This window comes from Trachypithecus francoisi, unplaced genomic scaffold (genome assembly GCF_009764315.1).
Source record: "Trachypithecus francoisi isolate TF-2019V2 unplaced genomic scaffold, Tfra_2.0 Lachesis_group1, whole genome shotgun sequence".
NCBI classification, from domain to species: domain Eukaryota; kingdom Metazoa; phylum Chordata; class Mammalia; order Primates; family Cercopithecidae; genus Trachypithecus; species Trachypithecus francoisi.
Window position 1 is genome coordinate 116,269,901 of NW_022681454.1, and position 11,843 is coordinate 116,281,743.

General features: G+C 34.9%; 1 pseudogene across 1 annotated transcript; it reads right to left on the reverse strand.

Annotated features, from left to right (window-relative positions):
• Nucleotides 1-3,755: 3,755 nt before the first annotated feature.
• LOC117085842 lies at nt 3,756-4,791 on the reverse strand (annotated as a pseudogene). Its single transcript, XR_004438094.1, has one exon. The product of XR_004438094.1 is annotated as a signal recognition particle 19 kDa protein-like (transcript).
• Between the last annotated feature and the right edge of the window lie 7,052 nt (nt 4,792-11,843).

An 11,843-nucleotide genomic window follows, 5' to 3' on the forward strand; every position in this document is an offset into this window, starting at 1 on the left:
CAGACACCCTTCCCTTCTTAAGAAAGCACCAGATGTCCTTGAAAATTTATGCCTTTAAACGTTGGCTCTGGAAAGTAGTGAGGGACTGACAAATGGCCCCACATGAGACCCAAGTCTTTGAACCACGTGAATTTACTCTAATACTCTCCATAAACAGATGTCAGCATAAAGAATTTAAGAGGAAAACCAGTCCCTTCATTGTTAAAAGTTTACCCTAAAGTATACAAAGCGATGACAGTTTCTCAGGCAGCACCATACCTTAGTAAAGCACTAACTTTGTGCCATATTAAAGATATGTTAGTTTTACTGGGGTTATGAATTTGGTTATTTTTAAATGGTTGGCAATTTAGCAGGTCATATTTGCCAATCCCTTAAGGCTTTTCTTGCAGCTATAAGAAAGGGTACCCCTCACTTTTGCCAGTGTGACTACTTCTCTATTGTATATGCATCCAAAACAGGGTTGCAGCTCTATGTTCTCATTTCTATGTTTATATATTAGAATTAGCAAGGATATTTACTATTGTTATGAGCAAGCATGACAAAATTTTTCATTGTAATTATGTATAATTAACTTTTAACATGTATATAGGTATATAATTTGTATGTTGTAGTTCATAATTGTAGAAATAATATAATTAATTATTAATTACAATTGATAAATTTAATAACAGGAATTAGTATTTTATAGAACCATAAATTCCCATATCATATTTTTTTCTTTTACACATTTTTTTGTTTCCTAATTTGTATGCTGATTATTTCTGTATCTCCTCAACTATATTATAGGAACTATTAGGTAAGGACTGCAACCTTATCGTAGTCCTAGTTTTTGTACCACAGTGGTATTTATCCTAGTTATGCTGAGAAGTTAGTGGTCTTTAAATTTGATACCTGAAGTGCAGTATGTTTAAAATAATTTTGAGATACGTATCTGAATTTCTCTATCATAGCAATACCTTCTATTGTTTGAAGGTATTGCTCAATACCTTCTATTGTTTGAAGGTATTGCTCAATACCTTCTATTGTTTGAAGGTATTGCTCAATACCTTCTTTCTTCCAGGCCTTTATAAATTGCTTCAGAGAAGGATTTTCAAAACTAGACATTGTATACCTCTTCCATAATTTTTGCCAAATATGTCACTTGTACTATTATCTAATTTAGTAATATTTTCTTTAAATAAATTCAGAGCCTTACCTAGAATGCTATCTACAACGGAACTGTGGAACACTTGCAAGTGGATATCTCGCCTTAAATAAGTCTTGGTCAAAAGCAACACACTGAAAACAAAATTCTAGCTTTATATTCTTACCTGCCCTTAACTGAACTGAGAGGAGAGAGAGAGAGAGTAGAAATTATTAGAGAAAATGAAATACACACTGGTACTAATATGGGACTTTATCCTTCACATAATTAGATTAATTGGAAGAAAGTTTTAAAGGATGTAACTTTTTAAATGATCTAACATGCGCTACTTAGTATCATTTTGCTTACTAGCTCTAATCATTGCTTACAGCCATGACCCACATTGGGAAGCATGCCTTATCCCATGACCCCCAAACAGAACACACATCAGACCTGAGTTTATATCGCCTCTTCTTAACTGTTTGATCTTTGGCAAGATATCGTAATTCCTTTAAGTCTTGATTCTTCATCACCAAAGAGGGATGATAATATTTACATTTCAAGATCACTTTGAGAATTTATGAGGTAATAATCACACCGTGTCTAGTCCTGTGCCTGGAATTTATTAAAAAACATGAAGACCTACTATATGCCAGTCACTCTGCTTGGTACTCAGGGTACAGAGGAGCACATGACCAAGAAGAGTTCTGCTTTAGCTTCTTTTGAGGGAAAATCAACTACGAACATCTCAATAAACAAGTAAAGTCACTTCGGGTGTGATAAAAGGCTCTGAAGTAAATAAAACCAATTGATATGAAAGAAAGTGACTGGTATTCAAGAAATACTCATTTCCATCCTGACTCTTGCCCCTATATGACTGATATTTAGTACACGGGAAAAAATGGAGACTGCATTAAGAATATGCTTGCTTATTTATGTCAGGCAGGTACAAACAGTGAGTGTAACAATGGCAGTTAAAAACATATCTAAATACATGGCCCTAATTTTAAGCTTCTGGATTAAGAAATTTAAGATCTTCCTTCTGAAGTTATTTCCTATAGAATGTCTGATCTTCTCTTAGAAAACATTTAATTGTTCATGTCATGCAAATTAAATACAGTTGAAGGTTTATCACCTACTTTTGTCATAGCTGTGTGTGTGTGTGTGTGTGTTTAATCTCTAGAAGTTATTTTATTATATTTGATGGGTTTGACTTAGGAGAGTAGAGAAATTTTTTTCACATAATTAGAGCCCCTAACATTCTTTTGGAAAAATAACTAATAATTTAAAAATTATCCATATTTTTATTTCTACACAGATTAATTTCTCAGAAAAAAAATTTTTTGACAAAACTTCTAAAAATCTGCAATGTAAGAAATAGTAAGCCACTCCTTTTAAACTGAATACACTGAACCTTGTATACACTGTATAGAAGCAGGAACTTATTGCTGAATTCAGAAAAGAGTCCCTTAATGGGCAGGGCTCAGAGGTCAGGATGTAGGTGATGACAGAATGGGTAACTGAGGTGGAATAATTTGCTTTTGTACCTGAGACAAAGGATGGAGTTATTTAGATAAAGAGAAACAAGTTCTGGGATGCCAAAGATCTGTTATTTGACTTGTGGAAGATAAATGAATCGATTTGAGGCATTACACACTAATTTTGGAGGGCCAGGAAAATGGTTCTTCTAATTTCTTTATTACTTAGCCACTCTAGTCATTTGCAATGATTTTGAGTTTTGTTGCTTTGTTAGCATTCCTCTGATGTCTAAATGGCATAATTATTGGAATTAAGATTTTGAAGAGTCAGTTAGAAGAGTCTCTAGTTGGATACTCAATTAACAACTATTGCCAAGGCAGCTACTCAGCTCTCACTGTCTTTCATCTCAGCCATAATTGAATCCTGCTTTTCTCAAATAACAATGAACCTTTTGATCTCTGTAAAGAAGGAAAGACCAAGCTGATCCTCAGAATCCACAAATGAATGTCTTTCACCCCCTAAACCTTCTTCAAAGATGCAGTTATATTTGAGTTGCAGTTATGTTTTTAGTATAATTACCAGGCACAAAAGAAAATTACTTCCTTTATTATCATAACTAAAAAACACATTTCTTTCCTCTTCCAGATTTTTTTAATGTTACATTTTAAATCAGTAGTTTCATGTAAATTTTACCTTTTCTCTGGCAACTTACAATAAAAGCCTTTCAAAGTGATTTCACATTTCTCTTTTCTTTTTTTTCTGTCAGAACTTTTACCTCTAAAACAAGTAGTTCAGTGCCACTGGCCACTAATTTGCTTCGGAAACATAATGTTTTCTGCTTTCCAGAACAGCAATTACGAATGCTTAACAGACCAGATGATGTAGTTCTTGTTCTGACCCCAATGTTTACTATTTGTTCTTCAGCAAGTGAAATTTGAGTTCTGAACTCCCAGTTTCATAACTGTAAAACAACAATATTTTGTCCATAATGTTATTTGAAAGGAGAATCAAATGTAAATGCACATGTGCTGCTTTTTAAACATTGCAATAAACTCTACAATGTAAATTTTATTACAATAAAACTTTTTATTATCATGGCTCTAAAAGAACTCAAGCAGCATGCAAGGGTTCATAAAGAGCTGCAATGGTTAACTTCATTTTTTTTTTTTTCAGATTCAAATTTTATTTCATTAACTTAAAAGGTGGACGAAGTGTTTATTTTAAATCGAATTGAAATTTATCTGAAACAAGTAACTCATTTCAAGTAACTTATTGTACAGTCCATTGTCCATTTAAAAATATTCTTTCTTCCAAAAAAAACTGCATTGAAAGACAAAAAAATTCTTTTATACGGCATAAAAGCGAGATGCAAACTTCTGATGTAAATTTGTTTCACTGTCAACTCCCATGATAAAGATGAGAGGCACAAGCGTTCACAGTTCAGTTAAATGATGCAAACAAAAAGCTTCTGTTTCCCTCTGATACAAATTAGAAGTCTCCATTCATGTCTCTTACAGTAGTACCACGTACGTGATGCTGATACGAGGTTACTTCTTTTTCTTTCCTTTCCCTTTTTTACCTCCCTCTCCTTGTTGAAGACTTTGGTCAGCACCTCCTGCTTTTTGAGTCCTTGTTTTTAGTTTAGGTATCGTTTCTGCTGCATACAACATTACTGACTTACGTGATGGGAACTGCACAAGGCAGAGGCTGCCATCTTCCTGTTTGAGCTGGACCTGGACTCTGCCTCTGTATTAGACATCACGATTCCATTCTCTAGAGTACATTTTATTTTTCTCAAGAAATAACGTTAAGTCCAACTGCTGAACATACATCTTGAATCTCTGTAGCTGTAGGATTTTCAACAGCCTTACTTATGGGGATTCGCCTTCTCTCTGTGTTGGTCTTCTTATTATTTCAATAAGCAGGATAGATACAAATAAACCTGTCCTGGTCGGCCGGGGACCGCGCGGCAGCGCAAGCCATCTTCACAAGAGTCTAAACAACAACAGCCCAGGAGCCGTAGGTAGAAACCCGGGAGGAACCCGGCTCCGAGTTTCCGAGACAGCCCGCCAACTTCATTTTTTTATTGCTCACTTTGTGCGGCCACTTACATTTGTATGGGCAGTTGGCCTTTTGAGAGCTTAAATTTAGTGCTGAAAGCCTCAGTTCTGCTCTAAACAAATCCGTCGAGAGGACCACTGAGATTCCAGAGGTAGGAATTTGGACAGGTCCAAATCTACCCTTACTCATTACTCTATCAGGCTTGATGTATGTATCTGACCAATGGACTGCCTCAAGAAGTTCATAAAAAGTTACTTATAGCAGTAATGATACAAAGGATACTCCATCCATAATAACATCAATTTAATTACAAATCTGTGTTAATATTATCCTCTTCTGTCACTCATTACCTCATTCACCAAACCTTTGACAAACAAAGCTACTCTAGAATTTATGCTATGATTTGGTCCAAATGGCTCTCCTCTGGAGAGTTCTCCAAAATACAAATCAGGGATTTCAGTTCTGCAGAATATTGGAGACCCCTTAAACAAATGTCTGAGACCATGTTGCATTTTATTTCATGGAGTAAGCTGAAACTGAGCAGAGCTAATTGAGAAGATGATGTCAGAAAAAGGAGCCTAACAAACGATAAGACACTGTGATGGTAAATGTAATGTATCAACTTGACTAGGCCACAGTGCCCAGTTGTTTTAGCAAACACCAGTCTAAATGTTGCCATGAAGATAATTTTTAGGTGACATTAACATTTAAATTAGTAGATATTAAGTAAAGCATATTATCCTCCATAATGTGAATGGGCCTCATTCAATCAGGTGAAGGCCTGAAGAGCAAAGACATGTTTTCCAAAGAAGAAGACATTTGGCCTGAAGAGTGGAACATAAAACCTTATCTGAGTTTCTTACCTATCTATGAAATTTGGACTCCATACTGCATGATCAACTCTTACTTGAATTTCTAACCTGCTAGCTTGCCTTACAAATTTTGTACTTCTCAGCCCCTACAATTTAGTGACCCTATTCCTTACAATAAACCTCTCTCTTTCTCTCTCTCTCCATATATATATATATATATATATATATATATATATAATGGATAGATATAATGGATAGATATATAATAGATAGATATAATGGATAGATATATAATGATATATATAATGGATAGATATATAATGATATATATAATGGATATAATGGATAGATATATAATGGATATATATGCATGTATCTGCATCTATGTGTATATACATATATATACACATACACACACACACACATGCACACATATTCCCCCACTATATATATGTATGTATGTGTGTGTATATATATGTATGTGTGTATATATATATATGTATGTATAGTGTGTATACATATATGTGTGTGTGTATGTATGTTCTATTGATTCTGTTTCTCTGGAGAACCCTAACACAGGTCTGCTGTGATTGTTATAAGAAAAGATGTTTTCTTCACTTACTTTTATAATCCAACAAAATGAAGTGGAGAAGTGGACAATAGTTTAAATTGTAAATTCACTCACTGAATAGTCCTTTCAAACTCATCTACTTCCAGTTCTCCAACATTTATTTTTTGCATTTCAACTAAATGTCTAACGTGAAATCTTACAGCAGCAGAATTCTGTGTTCAAGAAGCCAAGTTTCTAAATAAAAGTTTTCTTTCCTGCCAAGTTCTAATGTTATCTCAAAGATAATAACTTGTGATCTTAAATATAGTCATTTACAAATATCATTAAAATCCATTTGTGTACTTTGGAAAGAAACCTAAAACTTGCTATCTATAAAGACATAATAGAACTGTAATTCATATTCATTCTGGGAGGCCCAAAACATCATTTTTTAAGAAAATAGAACACAGAAAGGAACTAACATTTAGAGAGTAGCAAATAGTTGCTTGAAAAATTAAGAGAAATGATCACTGTAGATGTAGTCTGCATGTTTGCACACAAACCAATCAGGAACAAGCTGACTCAATTATCTAGTCATAACTGTGCCAGGCCCTTTGGGTACGGAAGCTGTAATCTAATGAGGGAGACAAAGTTAAAATATTAAGCATTTATGTCAATATTTCCAGGTTCCCAAACCTTTTGTTTAGATCTGGAAATAAAATAATAAAATAAAAATTACCCCAAAAGTTAAGCTGATTGTTCAAGGTTATAGGAATGACCGGAGCAGGCCCCCACTAGTTTATCTCAATTTTCCACTGCTGAAGCCCTGCTCCTACCATCCAAAAATCATCAAAAAGTCAAGGTTCTCTATTTCCTCAATTCCTAGAATGCATGGATTATAAGAATAACACACCTGTAAGGTGTGTTATTTATTTTAAAATATTTGGAGCAAAGAGAACCACTAAAAAACCTGTGTGTGTGAATACATATGTGTGTATACACACACACATACAAACACATGTACATGGAGGTAGAGAGGGAGACGTACTTCAATTTTAGAAATTTTTAATTTTTTAAAAATGCATGCTTTAAAAACCAAATTTCATAGATATTATGTGTAAAAAGTCATAAGACTATAGAGATGCAAAAGAGAATGGCAACAATGTGACTGAACAAATCGAGATGGATTTCAAAGGGAAGGTAACAGGAAAAGAGGACATGAGGAGGAATCATTTGGGAGGGGCAACAGTATGAGCAGAAGTGCTGGAGCAGAAATGACTGAAATTGATTTTGGGAAACTGACCAGTGTAGAATGAAGAACCTGGATACTGAGCACTATAGAATGAAGAGCCTGGGTTGTGAGTAGCTGAGATAAATTTAGATTGATTGAGAAGCATTATTGTGGGCAGAACACCTGAAGGGTTTGATCATCTCTGTACATCCAGCATTTAGAACTGTCCTTGCTACACTGGGCATTTAAAATTAAATACAAGTGAAATTTTGCTTGATACAGGAAGTAGTGAGACGACAATTTCTTTTTTAAAAAAAAATCTGAAAAGTATCTTGGGTTATTTTCTCTCATAGGCCTCATATTTAAACCATTCATGCAAGTACATTTTTAAACAATCCCATACTGATTCAAACTATTGCGTTCATAATATTATAAAATCATATATTCCCCAAAACTCAAAGCTTTGTAACAATTATGTTAAATTGACTAGAACTAAGCTAGCACAGAGACATGTTTTCCAGTGCTACAAACCACTTTATTTTGCTGTCATTCAAGTAGTATATCACTATTTTAATGATACCTGGGATTTGCCTTAATTAGGTATAGTAAGACACACATGCTCAGAAATGACTGTCATGAAGACAGAAGTTTGTTATACTCATAGGTCCCTAGAAACAGGGGGCTGGCAAGCATGCAAGGTGGTTAGTCAGAAGGCAGAGGGAGTGGGAGAACATGGGAGTAGAAGTCTTTACTGTGGTTTTCTTTGGAAATTATGGGCCAGATAGTGTAAATGTTTTAGATGTGGCTAATTTGAATACTTTTAGCAGACTCTGGGGCATAGGCACTCTCTCTAGTTGTCTGATATGTGGCCCTGGGGTATTAGGACAGGGGGATAGTGATCTGATAAAGGAGGTGGCTGAGTTATGGGCTCTGGATTGGTTGGTTTGCATTTGAAAGTTGTGCTCAAGGGAGAGTTGCATATTATCTCTAGGAATTGGCTAATCCTAGGAGGAGCAGTCTCTCCAAGCTCAGCAAGCCCTGAATGTCAAATCAGCACAATACAGAACATAAAAAGACATGGCTCAATCACATAGATGCAATAACTGCAATTCAGAAGCTGTGGCTACCCGGCACATAGGTCTGGTCTACTAAATATAGCCCAGAATATCTTAAGATGTTATCAACAAACGTGAAAGGAGGCCAAAAAGACCAAAATACTACCTAGGGAATGAATTATGAGGCAAGAAGCAGACTAAGCCTTGAAGCACTGGGACTGACTCCATGACATCCCAACATTTGCGCTGGATGAAACTCTAAGCTACTCATATAAAAACCTTTCTTGAGAAAGTAGCTTCAGTGGGGCAGATGGGAGCAGCTGAAAAACATAAGATGGAAAGAGTAAGAGCACAGAGAGGGGGAGCTTTAAAAATTTTCCCTCTTGAGAAGAGTCAACAAACAAAAATAACAAAATGAGAGATGTGAAGATAGCTGGCCCAAAAATAACTGCTCAGGAGATGAATTAATTCCAGATAAAATGTTAAAATGGAGCAACCCTAAAATGAGTTTAAAATAAGTGTTTAAAGTCCTCAGAGAGGCAAAGGAAAGAATGTTCTCTATTAAAAAAAAATTATATGAATAGAAAAATAGTTACTAATCCTAGAAAATATATAGGCATCTAAAAACACTCAAAACTGAAAGGATTACTATAGAATCAACAAAAGTAAGGAAAGAATTAAGAAAATGGAAGAAAGAACTGAGATCTGGAGAGTCCGTGAGTACCTTATTTAATAGTTTAATAGGATACCAGCAAAGGATAATAGAGGAATGTTGGAACAGCATATTCAAAAAGATAACAAAGAAATTGTAATATATATATAAATAAAAATTGATAAGGAAAAGAGTAACCCTTAGTTTACCAATCTAACAAAAATTAGAGGGGAAAAAAAGAAGCCAGGAAAAGTCTTTGATGAAACAAAAACATGAACCAAGATGATTCATGTAACTCCAAATACATTATAGTAACAATAATGTAAATGGATTAAATGACCTTATTAAAAATCTGAAATCATTGGCTTGGGTATAAAAAAAATCAGTTATGAGCTGTTTATGATAGACAATTGTATGTACATGCACACACACACACACACACAGACACCAGAAAATTTCAAAATTAATAAGACTAAGAAATACACTGGCATATATGAACCAAAAAACTTGATACAGCAGTATCAGTCAAAATAGGAAATGAAGGAAAACTATTAATATGAATAAAACATATAAACCAAAATCCTTGAAAAGACCATAAAATTATAAATTTCTGTATCTTTAAACAACATGAACTTCAAAACATCAAAAAACTATAAAACTCAGATTACAAAATAAATTGACAAACTCACAATTATAATGAAAGCATTCAAGACCTCTCTCAAACTATATATTTGGAGAATATGTAGCAGATTTGAGTGACACATATAACATGCTTGGGCTATATATATAGTATAATGTACATATATCATACATATATGTACATAGGTACTATATATGTATACATGTATTAGTATTATATGTGTATGTACTATATATTATTAATGAACACATATATAGTACCTATATACTATATAGTACATACATATATAGTTAATACATACATATATAGTACCTACATATACATATGTGTATATATACATGCATATATGTATATTTAATATAAACACATGTACATATAGATTACATGTATGTATAGTACATATAGTATATATGTATGTACTATATATAGTACATATATATGTATATATTTTCCTGCAACAGAGAACCTAAGAAGAATGCATATTCCAAATCATGCATGCAACATTTTCAAATATTTATGAAATTAACCATAGGACTTTGGGTTTCAAAATGGCAAGATAGAAGCAAACTGGCTCCACACCCCCAGACAAAAAACCAAAAACCAAATAGGCAGCAAAAAGGATATAGATAGGTAATATAAAAATATGTGAATTGAGATAACTAAATGTCAAGATGTGTGAGGGTTATGACATTAAAGTGAAATTTTTTTTTTTTTTTTTTAGTTTTTCACTGAGGGGAGTATGCGAGTTACCCTAAGTTACTGGTGGCATATCCATACGGGTCTGCAGCAACATCAGTCCTTGCCTCCTCAGAAGAAAGAATTCAACTGAGGGGTATAAAGCAGAAAAAGAGATCGAGGCAAGTGTTAGAGCAGGACTGGAAGTTTATTTTTAAAAGGCTTTAAAACAAGAAAGAAGGGAAAATTTGTTTGGAAGAGACCCAAGTGGGCACCAGAAGGTCAACAAGAGAAAAAGGCAAGTTTGAATTTGATCCTAGGAGTTTATAGGCTTGCCTCTTTCCCATGATTCCTCCCTTAGGATGGGCTTCCCGCATGCTCAGTGCCCTTCTTACCCTTGGGAATTGAATATATACAGTATGTTTAGGCCATTGTACGCATGCCCATCTGAGGCTTTCTTCCCTTTTCCAGTGGAATACACGCAGAACATCATACTTCACCATTTTGTCTCTCAGTGCACATGCTCAGGAAGTTTCTTTTTCCTGGTAACGGTATTCAATTAACACTTTAATGTTAGTTGCTGTGGATCATCAGGAGATGATCCCTTCCTGAGGCCCTGGCACCTGGCAGATTATCATTATTAGAGAGGCAGTGTGATCACTGTTGAACCCTCACCTGATATTCCTAGTGGGAGGTGGGGGGGGGTGGGGGAGAGCCCTCTCCTGCCCTCCTCATGCCTATCTAACTGTCCGTAACAAAGATATTTTCCTGCAATCAACAGAGAACCTAAGAAGAATACATATTCTAAATCACGAATGCAACATTTTCAAATATTTGTAAAATTAACCATAGGACTTTGGGTTCCAAAATGGGGGAATAGAAGCAAACTGGCTTCACACTCCTAGACAGAGAACCAAAAACCAAATATAAAGTAAAAGGGAAATTGGTAATATAAAAATACGTCAATTGAGACAACTAAATGTCAAAATGTGTGTGTGAGGGGAATGACATTAAAGTTATTAATTTTTTTTTTAGTTTTTTCTTTGTTGGTTCTATTGTTTTGTGATCTAAGACGTCATCTCTTTAAGATAACTTGCTATGTCTATAAGATGTTTCTATAAGCCTTATGGTAACCACAATGCAAAAAACCTATAATAGATACACTAACAATAATAAGTAAAAAAATGAGGCCGGGGCAGTGACTCATGCCTGTAATCACAGCACTTTGGGAGGCCAAGGAGGACAGATCACCTGAGGTCAGAAGTTCGAGACCAGCCTGGCCAACATGGTGAAACCCTGTCCCTATTAAAAATACAAAAAATTAGGCAGGGGTGGTGGTGCATGCCTGTAGTTGCAGGTGCTTAGGTAGGCTGAGGCAGGTGAATTGCTTGAACCAGGGAGGCAGAGTTGCAGTGAGCTGAGATCATGTCACTACACCCTAGCCTGGGCAACAGAGTGAGACTCCATCTCAAAAGAAAAAAAAAGGAGGGAAACATACTACCAAAGAAAATCAATCACAAAGGAGGCAGTAAGAAAACAAAAGCAGAACAGGAATAGGTGTACTT